Here is a 14453-nt window from a genome sequence, read left to right on the forward strand (position 1 = left end):
AGTCACCTGAGCTGTGGGCCAGCTCTACCCACCAGTTCACCCACAGCATTCGTAGCCAGGCTCCCTAGACAGCTGAGCTAGGGACCAGCCCCACCCACCAGGGTGTCCACAGCAGTTGCAGCAAAGCCACACAGACAGACAGGCCTTGGACTGGCCTCGTCTACCAGCATGCCCACAGCAGTCATGGCCAGGCCTCACATCCAGTTAGCCTGGGCCCAACCCTGCTCACAAACACACATGCAGCAAACATGGCCCAACCAAATCAAGAGAATGCAAGTAGCCCACAAAGGGGATACCCATGGAGCAACTGGCTCTGGTGAACAAGGGAACTGTGTCACTGGACCTTACAGGAGACATTCTACATAAAGACAGTTTTAAAGATCAGAAAATACAGAAAGAAAAACCAAGAGTTAGGAAAAAGGAAGAGACAAAGAAACACCTTGGAAATGAAAGTGCAACACAAAATCCCAGAAGAAGAACTAAAAGAAATGAACATAAGTAATTTAGTAGATACAAAAATCCAAAGAACTAGTCATAAAGCTGCCCACCAAACTTGGGAGAAGAATGGATAAACACAAAGAGAATTTCAACAAGATAGAAAATATAAAAAAAGAAAAATCAGAACTGAAGAATACAATAACTGAAATGAAAAATAGACTAGAGGGACTCAGTGACAGATTAGAGGATGAAGAAGAATAGATCAGTGATCTGGAAGACAGGGTAGTGAAAATCAGCCAATCTGAACAGCAATAAGAAGAAAGAATTAAAAAAGAGAGAGAGAGAATAGCTTAAGGACCTTCTGGGACAACATCAAGCATACTAACATTTGTGTTATAAGGATCCTAGAAAAAGAAGAGAGCCAGGGACAACATATTTGAAAAAATAATGGATAAAACTCCTAAACCAGTGAAGGAGACATCCAAACTCAGGAAGCACAGAATCCCAAACAAAAAAAAAAACCCAAAGAGACCAGTACAAGACACATTATAATTAAAGTGTCTAAAGTTAGAGAGAAACTAAAAGCAGTAAGAGAAAAACAACTAGTTATGTACAAGGAAATCTCCATTAGAATATTAGCTGATTTTTTAGCAGAAAATTTACATGCCAGAAAAGACTTGCAAGGCATATTCAAAGCACTGAAAGGAAAAAAACTTATAGTCAAAAATGTACTTTATAGCAAGATTACCATTTAGAACTGAAGGATAGATTCTGAATTTCCCAGACAATCAAAGGCTAAAGGATTTTATCAGTACTAAACTGGGTTTACAGGAAATGTTAAAGATACTTCTTTAAATTAAAAAAAAATAAGTCATTAAATAGAAACAAGAAAATTATGAAATAAAATCTCACTGGTAAAGACAAACATGTGGTAAAGAGAGTTGATCAATTATCTATAAAGCTACTATAAAGAATAAAGACAAAAGTAATAAAATCATCTATATGCAAATTATTGCATACACAAAATTAAAATATGTGATATATGACACCAAAAACATAAAGACTGAACATGCAGTAAAAATATATTGCTTTCAGAATATACTTGAACTTAAGTTACCATCAATTTAAAGCAAACTGCTAGATACATAGGTTGTTATATATGAACCTCATGGTAACCACATGCTAAAACCTGTGACAAATACACAAAAAATAAAGAGAAAGAGATACAAACACAACACTAAAGACAGACATTAAATCTCAAGGGAACAGAACAAAAGAAGACGAGAGGAACAGAGAAGGACTACATAAACAACTAAAAAACATTTACCAAAATGACACTAAGCACATGCCTACTGATAGTTTATTTTAAGATAAATGGACTAAATGCTCCAATCAAAAGACCTTGGATGGCTGAATGGATAAAAATCAGACCTACATATGCTGCCCACAAGAGACATCAGAGCTAAAGACACACACACCCTGAAAGTAAAGAGATAGAAAAATGCATTCCGTTCAAATGCAAATGAAAAGAAAGCTGGAGAAATATTTGGACAAAATATACTTTAAAATAAAAAAGGTAACAAAAAAAAAAAAAAAGAAGAGTATTACATAATGATAAAGGGATTCATCCAACAACAGGATGTAACACATAAATGGGTATACACTCGGCGTAGGAGCACCTAAATACACAAAACAAACGTTAGCAGACACGAAAAAAGATATTAACAAGGTAATACGATAGTAGCAGGGGACTTTGACGTTTCACTTACATTAATAGGCAGATCTTCCCGACAGAAAATACATAAGGACACACTGGCCTTAGTTCAGACGACCTTAATAGCTATATAAAGGACATTACACTCTCAAACAGCAAAACACACAAGTTTTCAAGTATACGAGGAATATATTCTCCAGGATAAATCACATTCTAGGCCACAAAGCAAGTCTCAATAAATTTAAGATCAAAATCACGTTAAACAACTTTTCCAAAGTCAGTGGTATAAAACAGAAACCCCTCAACAGGAAGAAAACTGGAAAAACTACAAACACATGGAGGCTAAAAACATGATACGGTAAAACCAAAGGGTCAACAAATAAATCAGTCATTGGCGGATGACCGCAGCCCTCGCCGCCGCCCACCTCCTGTCGCGCTCCTTCCTCCTGCAACAGAACAGAATCCGGCATTGTGCCTACGTGGCTTCCCGGAAGCATCTCCATGTTGCTAAAAGTACAAAGGTTATTTGCCAGGGTTTCACTGGTAAGCAGGGCACCTTTCATAGCCAGCAGGCATTGGAATATGGCACCAAACTCGTTGGAGGAACCACTCCAGGGAAAGGAGGCAAGACGCACCTGGGCCTACCGGTCTTTAATACCGTGAAGGAGGCCAAAGCACAGACAGGGGTGACAGCATCTGTCATTGATGTCCCTCCTCCTTTTGCTGCTGCCACCATCCGTGAAGCCACTGACGCAGAAGCACCCTTGGTTGTGTGCATCACGGGAGGCATCCCGCAGCAGGACATGGTGCGGGTCAAGCACAGACTGCTGTGCCAGGACAAGACCAGGCTGATCGGGCCAAACTGCCCTGGAGTCATCAGCCTTGGAGAATGCAAAATTGGCATCATGCTTGGCCACATTCACAAGAAAGGAAGAATTGGTATCGTGTCCAGATCTGGCACCCTGACTTACCAGGTGGTTCACTACTGTGTCCAGCGCAGCTCGGAACCGTGTCTGAGGACGGGCGACGCAAGACTTAAGAAACAAAGAGACAAAGTAAAGAGCAAAGATGGGATCAGGGGACTCAAGATCTCGTGGATCTAGAGTCCTGAAAGCCTGGCCGACATCATATTTATTAGGAGTACACAGCTCAGAAAAAAATACCATCAGAGAGGTGGGGCTTTGGATATTCCATCTGATAAGCACTAAGTTCTGCTTGCTGATTAACTGATGAATTTCAGGCCTATCCCTTGCAGGAACAATCACCCTCCTCGGGGTATGCAGAATTTCTAAGTCTATCCTGTTACTGCCTCCGGGCCATCTTGAGATAGCAAATACTTCCCCTGGGCTTAACCGCATGCTTTCATGCCAGAACAAAGCTCTGTTAATGGATGATCTGGCTTTCCAGGTCCGTCCATTGTTTCACCCTAAGGAAATATCTGCCCTCTTCCGTGCTCTTATGGTCAATCTCAGGCTTGCCTCTCACAAATTTTCTTTAGCAAAATTCGTGCTATAGGTCATCTACTGCGTAAAACATTAAAACAGAGCAAGCATGTGCATTTTAAGCAAGTAAGTGTGAATAGAATATTTTAAGCTCAGAGAAATCTAGGTGTGGCTTGTTTTCTAGCTGCTTGTTGTCCAGCGGCTTGTTTCCCAGCGGCTTGTTTACCAGCAGTTCACCAAACAACACAAGTTGGATTGGGGCAGTCTTTGTGCATTGGCATCGGAGTTGATCCTTTTAAATGGACAGATTTTACTGACTGCCTGGAAATCTTTCTGAATGATCTAGCCACAGAAGGCATCATATCGATTGGTGAAATTAGTGGTAATGCAGAAGAAAATGCTGCAGAATACTTGAAGCAACATAATTCAGGTCCTTCATTGCTGGTTTAACCGCTTCTCCGGGCAGAAGAATGGGTCACACAGGGGCAATCATCACTGGAGGAAAAGGTGGTGCTAAGAGATCTTGGCCCTTCAGAGCGCAGGAGTTGTGGTCAGCATGTCTCCTGCACAGCTGGGAACCACCATCTACAAGGAATTTGAGAACAGGAAGATGCTATGAAGAAAAACAAACAAAAAGTTCCCTAGAGCTACGGAATGAATCACTGTAGAAACGGGAACCGGCAGCCATTTGCCTGTTGACCACTCACTGTCAGCCCCTGTCATGGGTCCTTCGGTACAACAGGAAGCCAGAATGAGGCTTAGAGTGTCCCACATTGAGATCTTCTCACCTCACCGAATAACAGACCACCAATACACATACCATTTGACTTGAAAAGTCAATCAATCAATCAATCAATCAAAGAGGAAATATGCAAAATGCAAAACATGAATGCAAAAATCCTCAAGAAAATATTAGCACACCAAATTTGACAACACATTAAAAGAACCATGTACCATGATCAACTGGGATTTATTCCAGGGATGTAAGGATGACTCAGGACTGCAAATCAATCAATATGATGCACCTCATAAACAAAATGAAGAATTAAAAACTTTTGATCAATAGGGGGAGGGTATAGCTCAGTGGTAGAGCGCATGCCTAGCATGCAAAAGGTCCTGGGTTCAATCCCTGGTACCTCCATTAAAATAAATAATCTAATTACCTCCCATCGAAAAAGAATAAAAAAATAAATTTAAAAAATATGGAATGTAAAAAAAAAAAAGCTCAAAAACAAAAAAAATGACAATTGAAAAAAATTTGAAAAAAAAACATGATCAATAGATATGGGTTATTTGAAAAATTCAATACCCATTTATAATAAAAACTCTCAACAAAGTGGATATAGGGGAAATATACTGCAACAACATAAAGGCCATATATGAAAAGTTTACAACTAATGTAAAACTCAGTGGTGAAAACTGATAACATGGATGTCGTCAGCTGTCTTAAGAAGAGATATTTTATTGGAGCAATAGGGAAAATAAATTGTCTTTTTGAAGAGGGCTCAAGGAAAAGCAAAAATATACAAAATAAGTACAATGTTCATTAACAACTCAAGAGAGTTCTGCTACAAAGGGAAGCAGACATGTGAATATATACATATATATTTGTATACACACACGTAGAGAAAAGAAACTGGCCATGGCTAGTAAAATTATGGAAAAACAGTCACCTTTATAATGGTCAAAGAAATGCAAATAAAGAAAATGCAAAAAGTGAATCAATAAGCAAGAGTTAACTCACAAGTTCAGGCACTATTAAGATGTGCATTCAAAACCACTGGATTTTTTTTTTAGAAATCAATTTAGAAATAAATATGAAAAGTGTTAGATACAACTGTAATTAAAGTAAGAGAATACAAACATAGCACAAGGAATTACAACAAATTTACTGACAGCTGAGATGGACTCTCAAAAAATAAACAATAATTACTTAAAGATGGTAGAATGAGTAACTCTTTTTGTTCTATCATTTTAATTTTTCAGATTTTATAAAAGTAACATTGTTGAATGATCAGAAGGTAATTAATAAAATATGTAAAAATTTAATCATTCCACTGATAATACAATACTATAAACTGAGATTTGAATCTCTAATGGTAGGGGAATGTTCTGTTATCGTTTGAACAGTCCATGGTCAGTAATACAACACAAGAACTATTTAAATATAGAGAAATAGTCAAAGTATAAGTCTAAGAAACAAAAAGATACTCTCTATATATCCATGTCAGTTTGTATTCAGGAGAGAGAGACAGAGACAAAGAGAGCAGGAGAGAGTGGCTTATTGAAGACAGGAGCCTTGGCTGTCTTGTGTATTGTGTAGGTTCAGTGCCTAGGCTTAGATCGGTGTCTGGTACTGAGTAGACACCCAAATTCTATGAAGACTGTATGCATGCATGCAAAGATTAACATCTTAAAACTCAAGGAAATATGCTAAAATGCTAAATACACTAATGTTGACTTTGGGCAATGGAATATTAGATAATCAATAATTTTAAAAAATGCTTTCTTTTACATCTTTATATTATGTAATGTTTTTATAATAATTATGCAAAATACAACCCATTTCTCACTCTGATCTAAAATACCTCAAGGAAAACATCAAATCCATGTCAATCTGATCTTAGGCATGGTAAAAAAAAAAGATGAATTGAAAATAACGTTTCTATTCTCATCAAAAAAAATACTTATTTTGGAAATCACAGTGAAGTGGCTGCTCTGTTTAAAATTAAACTAAAAATATCTCTAGTTCTGTAGCAACTTCTTAGACAATGTCATTATGAAAATCACTGCCGATGGTTAATTATTGCCAGAGTTGAAATTAGTATTCCAGCTACCAACTCTTTAAAGAAACCTTAGTACCACAGAAAAGAAGCAGCAGATGTTCAGATGGCTGTAATTTTATCCTCAGCAAAGGTTATAATCAGGTTCATAATACAAGCCTCAATGAAGAAGCAGTGTGCTATAGAAGAAAAGTACATTGGGAGAAAACTCATAAAAATGAGCTCGAAATTAGTCTTCATCGCTTAGTAATTATGAGTTTGATTCATTCTTAACTGTTGTGAGCCTCAATTCTCTATTTAATAGAGATCATGATAACTGGCTTACTGGCTCATTTCAAGTATATTGTAGAATATTTGTCAGATTTCAAAGAATTTCTCTTGTGTCTTTTTTGTTGTAAGTTTTGTTGTTGTTGTTGTTGTTTTTGGTGGGGGAGGGGCAGGAATCAGTCTCTTACTTTCCCGCTCTTCCCCATCAAATCACATGCCTTCAAAATTACTTTACTTCAGTGAAAAATATATATATATATATATCAGCTATGTTGGAACAAGTAGCCAATGTCACAGACATAACTACTATGAGAAAATTATTTTCAGATATGTGTTTACAGATTGCTTTATTTAAAATACAATTGTTTTTAAAAGTATACAATAGCACCAAATAAAATGTGACCTTCTTCATATTGTTTACTTAGTTTTACTTTATTTGAAGCTGGTATAGCTAAAAATAGTGTAAGATTAGAGACCTTGACATTTCCCATGTGGCCAGAGTAGGAGGCTTCAGTAGGCTATAGATTTTGCAGCCCCTGAGTCAGTCACCCCTTCAGCCAAAATTCTCTCTGGATGTTAGGCAGAGTGCCCACACTTCTTAAAGAGACTTCTAAACTTTTTCTTTACTAATAGACTTTTTTTTTTTTTAGAGCATCTTCAGGTTCATAGCAAAATTGAGCAGAAAATACAGAGTTCCACATAGCGCTCCCCACCCACAGATATACACTCCGCTACCCTCATCATCCCTCATCAGGGTGGCGTATTTGGTACAATTGATGAGCCAACATGGGCACATTATTATCAACCAAAGTCTATAGTTCACATTAGAGTTCACTCTTGATGTTGTACGTTCTACAGGTTTTGACAAATGCAAAATAACATGTGGCCGCCACTATAGTGTCATACAGAGTAATTTCATTGCCCTAAACATCTCTTGTGCTCCATCTCTGAAATATTTTTATAGGTTATCTTCCTGCCGATCGTCCATTATACCCGCATTCCAGGAGCATCTGGATGCTCTTGAGCCTCCATGCATGCCTCGTCCTCTCTCCCTCTGGTCCTTCAGAACTACATCTTTGTCATCAGTAAGACCGTTATATCCTCATTTTCTCGGAAGGATTCCCTCTCTCCTCACTCTCACTGAAGCCAGACTACTCACTGAGGAAAGCAGTTTGCCGTCACCTCAGTTGTCTGTTCTCTTTCTTGCCAGAAACATCAGAAAATATGTAAGCATAACCCTTGTTGCTTCCAGTCTGATATTTCTCCACCTTCTTGCAAAAATCTCTGTTCTAATTAAAAAAAGAAAAATCTCACCTCTTGTGCAGATCTTCCTAGTGCTTAGTCGAATGTGCCTTCCTTTCATATACAAATCCCTCAAAAACATTTTCCGTACATGTTGTTGCCTCTTCCTGATTCCTGACCCCTATTCAATACATTTCAACAGGACCACCACCAGTATAACTCTACTAAGACACTTCTCGATAAAGTTAAAAAGGCTTCTATATCTTCACATACAACTGACATTTTAAATTCTTCTACTTATTTGATTATTCAAAGGCATTCAACACCAGTGGCACACTTAATTTCTTGAATTTTCCCATATCCTTCAGTCTTTTGATTTTCCTGTTGCATCTTTTATCACTTCTTTCTACTTGATAACGAATTTATCCACATTGATTCGTATATCAAATTTATTCATGATTCAATGTGAAGACTTTTTAACCTTCTATACACTCTTCCCTTTGGGATGAATTCTGCCCATGGCCATGATTCTCTAAAGACTCAAATGTTTATTTCTACTTCACAAATAACTACTTTAAAGAGGAAAAGTTTATATGATATGTAATATTCAGAGAGTTCATAGATTGTTGTTGTTGTTGTTGAATTAGATATTGCATCTGGGTGGTCAAGAAAGGAACTCAAGGATGTCTTCTACATTTTTGCCTTTAAAAAGAAGAAGATATTATTAGTGTTACTTAAGAAGATGGGACAGTTTTTGAGGAGTGAAATGAGACATGGAAATGCACAGTTACTTTTTTCAATATTATATTGAGAGGGATATAATGCATCTAAATGGAGATATCATGTAGGTGATTGGATATGTAAATCTGAAGTTCAGAGAAGACTAGCAAAACTACGGTCACTTAGGAGATCAGAGGTGGAAGGCAAGTGGAGGAGGCTGAGGATAGAACCCAAGGTGTCTCCAATATTTGGAGTTCTTACAGAGCAGCAGACAAGAAAGAGCCTAGTGATTTACGAGTAACAACAAACACACTGGAAGTGATGGAAGTACAGAGAAGACATTGTACTCAAGGAAGTTGTGGCAAACTGTGTCTAATGCTATTGAAATTCAATAGATTAAGACAGATATGTTACCATTGGCTTTGACATCAGTATGCATCAACACTAACCCTGATTCAAATCCCTAGTGATTATGAACGATGAATTAGAATGGTTTAAAGAAAATTGTGGAAGTGAGGAAAGAGAGGCAGCTTAGACAAATTTTTCTAGGAGTTTAAGTCTTACGAGAAGGAGAGAAATTTTGGGGTAGCAGCTGAAAGAAAATGTGAGCTCAATGGAGATTGTTTCAAAGATATTTCTATTACAGCATGTTTCTATGTTGGTTAGAATGACACAATAGAAATGGAAAATATTTGATAAGATCAAAGTCTTAGAAAAGTTTGATAATGAGTGGGATCTAACTCATATGTGGATTGGCCTTGGGGAGAAGGAAGAAATCTTCCACTGTTAGGTCAATCTTGGACAAAGTATTTTGTACAAATGCAGATAGGTTGATGGAGTTGGTGGTAGAAAGGTGAGATCGTTTCTTAATGATTTTAGTTACTTTTTAGTGAAATGTGAAGAAGACAATGGTTCAAACTGAGGAATGTGGAGATTTGAGGAAACTTGAGGAAAGAAGTTATGTAGTGATTTACAGTCTAAATGTTTGCGTTCCCCCCTAAAATCTCATATGTTGAAATCCTAAAGTCAATGTGATGGTTTTAAAAAGTGGAGCCTCTGGGAGGCGATTATGTAATGAAGCAGGACCCTATGGGTCCTTCCTGGGACAGACCCCTCCCCCATATCCTCTGCTATAGCTCCTCTCTGAGGTACCTACATAATAGTATCTGATGCACACTTTCTGAACTGTTATATAGATGCTAAACCAAATGGAAGAGGTTAACTGTTTGATGACTGTGCGTAAATAGTCCCCAGGCTGTGTGCACAAAGCTCCTGCTGTTGGAGATTAGGTAACGGGCAGAATAGTCATTGGAGAGGGAGGAGTTTGGAGTCCTATGTATTCCCTGATTTCTATCTCAGTTCCACCTTCCAGAGGGAAGGAGTGACTTTTGTCCTTAGTTAGTCTGGATCGGAAGCATCATGGTGTTGGTGCATAATGAGTACTTCTAATCTGCAAGGCTATATTATTTTAACGAGGGCATAATGAGCAAAAGTTTACATTTGGACACCAGAGATTCTTGCCTTTTCCCACCTTTGTTTGCCTCCAGGACACTTGTCACCCCAAAATGTGTGATTTCTTATCAGTCCAGAGGTTCCTGCTTTTCTCTGTCTGCCCAAGGACCCCTGTTGTTCACAAGATGTATGGTTTCCTGCCATGTGGCCCATGCTCCGTCTCTCTGCTCATATCTAGCTTTCTGCCTGCTCTAACACTCCCACCATGTGAGTTATGACAAGGAGTCTACAACCAGAAAGAGGGCCATCAGCTGACCATGCCGACATTCTGATCTTGAACTTTCAGACTCCAGAACTGTGAGAAAAACATTTCTGTTGTCTATAAGCTACCCAGTGTGTGATGTTCTGTAATAGTGGCCCCAAAAAAGCAAAGACATGATGTGGAAGAGTCATTTTAGGGAAAAGGAAAAAGAATTTGCAAGCAGGGTAAAGTAAAATACTCTTTCTTTGTTGAACATCCACTTTTCATTTTTGTCCGTAAATTTTAAGTGAGTCCAGTGAGTTTTGTGATATATTTCTGTCAAGACTTAGCTTCTTCAGCTCAATTATAATGTAGATCACTGGGCTGAGCAAGGTTTAGCCAGGTGTGGATGGTAGAGGGCAGAGGAACAATGGAGTTATGGATATTTGCCCTGGAGCTGTTACAGTGGTGGGCCATGGGATCCTGGTTGGGTGAAGGATATGCAGCCATCGAGGGGTTAATAGATTATGAAATGGATAATAGGTTTAAAAAATGGTACATTCACTGAAGTGGGGGCTTCAGTGAGGTCAAGGAATTTTGGAATAGGGATCACAAGTTTAAGTCAAAGTGTTACCCCAAAAGGGAAAGGCCTAGGTTCTTGACTTGCCCGAAACAGAATTCAAATGGGAGACAAAAGCACTGTGTAGTGAAAGATTTTAAGGATTTTGTTAGCTGACTGAAAGCACACCTCCAAGGGGGGGAGGCAGGCTGATCCAAGAGCGGATGGCAGCTCGGGTATTTCCTGGTGCCCTGTCTCACACCCTCGCTTAGAGGTGGTCTCTTGGTTGATGGACAGCTCTTGCCCCTGGAGTTCTTAGTCGTGCTTGTCCCCTTTTGCGCATGTCCTTACCCATGATGCACATGGAAAACCCATGGGGGAGGGACGTCTGAACCGCAATGTTAATTGTACCACAGTGAGCACGGGGTCATGTCAGGTTAGGTCATTGTCACTTCCGCACAGTTGTGGCTGTTAGGTTCTAACCAGTTTCTTGCTGGCTCTCATTTAGAGGAAGTAAAGGCCCTTTATGCTGAAGGCAGGCACACCGCCATCTTAACGGACCCTCCTCCTCCTCCTCCTCCACCTTATCTGCCCATTGCCCCCATTTGTCTAACTGCCTAAAAAAAGAACAGGAAGGGGTGCTAAACTGTGAGAGTTGGGATCAAGGTATAAGGTCATGCCAAGGTCCAGGGTATGAGCGTGTGTGTACACAGCTGTGGCAGCTTCTCTCCTGCGGCGGTAGTGAGTGGAGCTGAGAGAAGGGCAGTGCTCAGTCACTGCAAGGAGAATGAAATGTTTAGCAAACAAACCTGAATATGCCCAGACCTTCTGCATGCAACTCGTCCATGTCTGTCATAGTTCTCAGATGAAGAGCACGATTCTAAAAACCCCTGTGTTTCCCAGTCTTCACCCACCTCGCCAGCCTCATCTTAACCAAGTGCCCCTTCCTGGCTTGGCCCCAGGTCTCTAGCATCCTCTCTGGACCCTGACATGTGCTGTGCCCCTTGGACCCTCACTCTGTAAGAATCTGCTCCCTTGCCTCCTTCAGAGGTCGGGTCAGTTAGCATTTCCTTGGAAAAGACTTCCCCAACCTTCCCAACTCACAATTCCAATCTCCCCACTGCTAGAGTTCAGAATTGCAAATTAAATGATAAAGATCATGTTCCACATTTCAAATGATTTAAAATGTCATGATGTCCCATTTTAGCGAGTATATGGGAAAATATGAGTTCTTACACATTGTTGATAGAAGTATATATGAGTCCTGATTCGAGTTTGATATCCCATTAAGTGAAAAAGCATTTAAAACACAGGAACACCATGAAGCCAATTTTGTAATAATATGAACACTAATAAAAGTGTAATTCCAGTATATGTTACAAAAGAAGATAGGTAGAAAGAAACCACTATTTTAATGGCATGTTTTAATGGTAGCATAATGCAGACTCAGAAAATATACACTTTAAGCATTATGCTATATTAAGGTAATTCAGTTCATTATTAGATTGCTTTCAAAATTCACCAAAATGTTTAGAGTAAATATTTCTGTGTGTGAGTATTGGGTAGAGAAACTTCAAATTAGTTTCTGGAAACTCAATTATTTGCGTTGAGTAGAATTAGATCACAGACACTCACTAAAAGCCTAGACCTATTTTCTGGAAACTTCCATTGATTGTCACTAATTCAGCCACTTACTCTAATGCTATGTTTAGTTGTTCCCTGTCACCATTTAGTTGTTTTCCTCTGGCATATTGTGTGCACTCACCCTCTCAGAGCTGGGCTATTCCAGGAAATTGCCTGTCAGACTTCTGAGCATCAACTGTTCTGGGAGCAATCCGGGCTTTTCCTACATTAGGTGAAGTCAGCAAAGAGATTTTTGCCATAAAGAAAAAAAAATGATATTTTAACTAAAATATCAAACAGGTATTTTTCTAAAATAGAGAAGATAAGGGTCAGAATAGCACTTGAACCATACAAAATCAGAAAACCACAATGAATGCACATTTCAGGTCTTAATATTCACCCAGAAAAATAATCAATAAAAGTATAATACTTTTTAAATGGGAAAAACTAAAGTGAGGAAAAAAAAAAAAAAGAAACAGACCTTACTTTTCTCATTGTCTCTCATTCTAGTTTGGATCCTTTGCACAAGTATTTGTTTTTCTAGGTGTGGGCATGGAGATTGAAGAGGTGGAATCATGATGTACGGCAGAAAAATCTTGGGTTTTATCTGTCATCACCTTGGGGGTCAGATACCAAGGGTATGTTGTCCAGTCACTGCCTGCCTCTAATTCCTTGTTTCCCCTCCATGTAAAGTAGAGACAATGAAAACACCAGCTCTAAGTGCTTCTGGGGTGAGGTGTGTAACGTTCGCTGATGCACTTGCGAGTTCTTTCTCAATTGCCATGCAAGTGAACATCAGGTTATCATCGTGTTAATTCTGGGATCGGCTGGGTGAAATTCTCCAAGTCTCCACCAAACCGATGTCACAAGGATTACTGAGTAATATTCTCGCTTTGTGGAATTGGAAGCAGAGAGAATACAGGGCACACATTATCAGCTGACATTTCATTGGCATTGTCCCGATGGCAATTCTGGTTGTAGGGAGCTATTCCCCCACAGTACTGTGAATGAAGGAAAATAATTCTGCACTGGAGACCTTGCCTTTGAGAAGGAAGTCTTCCATCTGGTCAGGGCCACACAGAAAAAGAGTGAGGTTAAAAAGCAGTTTCTTCTTTATAGCACAGGGAACGATATTCAGTATCTTGTAATAACCTTTAATGAAAAAGAATATGAAAACAAATCTATGTATGTATATGCATGACTGGGACATTGTGCTGCACACCAGAGACTGACACATTGTAACTGCCTGTACTTCAATTAAAAAAAAAAAAAGAGTTTAACAGCTCTTGGGGAGTGATGGAAATGTGAGCTATCTTGATTGTGGTAGTGGATTCACTGGTGTACACATCTATCAAAATTCATCAAATTGTACATTTGAAATATGTGTAGTTTACTGTACAGAAACCATGTCTCAATAACGATGTTAAAAAATCTGAGTTTGCCAAAGAGAAGACCTGCAAGTTCTGTACTGTTAGTCTCTTGTGGGAAGTATCACGTTTATAGTTTATATGAAGTACAGTGTTTTCATTCCATATTAGAATAAAAAGAAATATGGTAAACATGGGTGAAAAGTCAGATTCCAGACAAAGCTGGAGGAAGTATTAAAAACACACAAATAAAGAGAAATTGTCCCAAAACTCACCCAAACAGAATCTACTAGTCAACATCTTTAACTGTGAGATTAACTATGAAATAGCCAAGGCTCTCTACCACATGCAATGAGAGAACATTATAGACAGTATCCATCTTTGAGGTTGAAACCTAGCAGGACACTGAATAAAGACTTCCAGGTAGTTCAAAGAACAAGATTATTCGGATTGATTGAGAAGCATTTGAATTTATTTCTCTGGGAAGCCTGTCTTTTTTTTGTTGTTGTTGTTGTTGTTGTTGGAGATAGAATAACAAAAAATACTAAGCAGAACGAAAATAAAGACCCCAGAGAAGGGAAATTATAAGCAATGTGTACCTATTT

The 14453-nt window shown here is 38.8% G+C and overlaps 1 pseudogene; it reads left to right on the forward strand.

The window, feature by feature from the left end:
* Positions 1-2550: 2550 nt before the first annotated feature.
* LOC105094769 (succinate--CoA ligase [ADP/GDP-forming] subunit alpha, mitochondrial-like) lies at positions 2551-4213 on the forward strand (annotated as a pseudogene).
* The last annotated feature ends 10240 nt before the right edge of the window (positions 4214-14453 follow it).

The sequence above is a fragment of the Camelus dromedarius genome, chromosome 1, assembly GCF_036321535.1.
Source record: "Camelus dromedarius isolate mCamDro1 chromosome 1, mCamDro1.pat, whole genome shotgun sequence".
NCBI lineage: Eukaryota > Metazoa > Chordata > Mammalia > Artiodactyla > Camelidae > Camelus > Camelus dromedarius.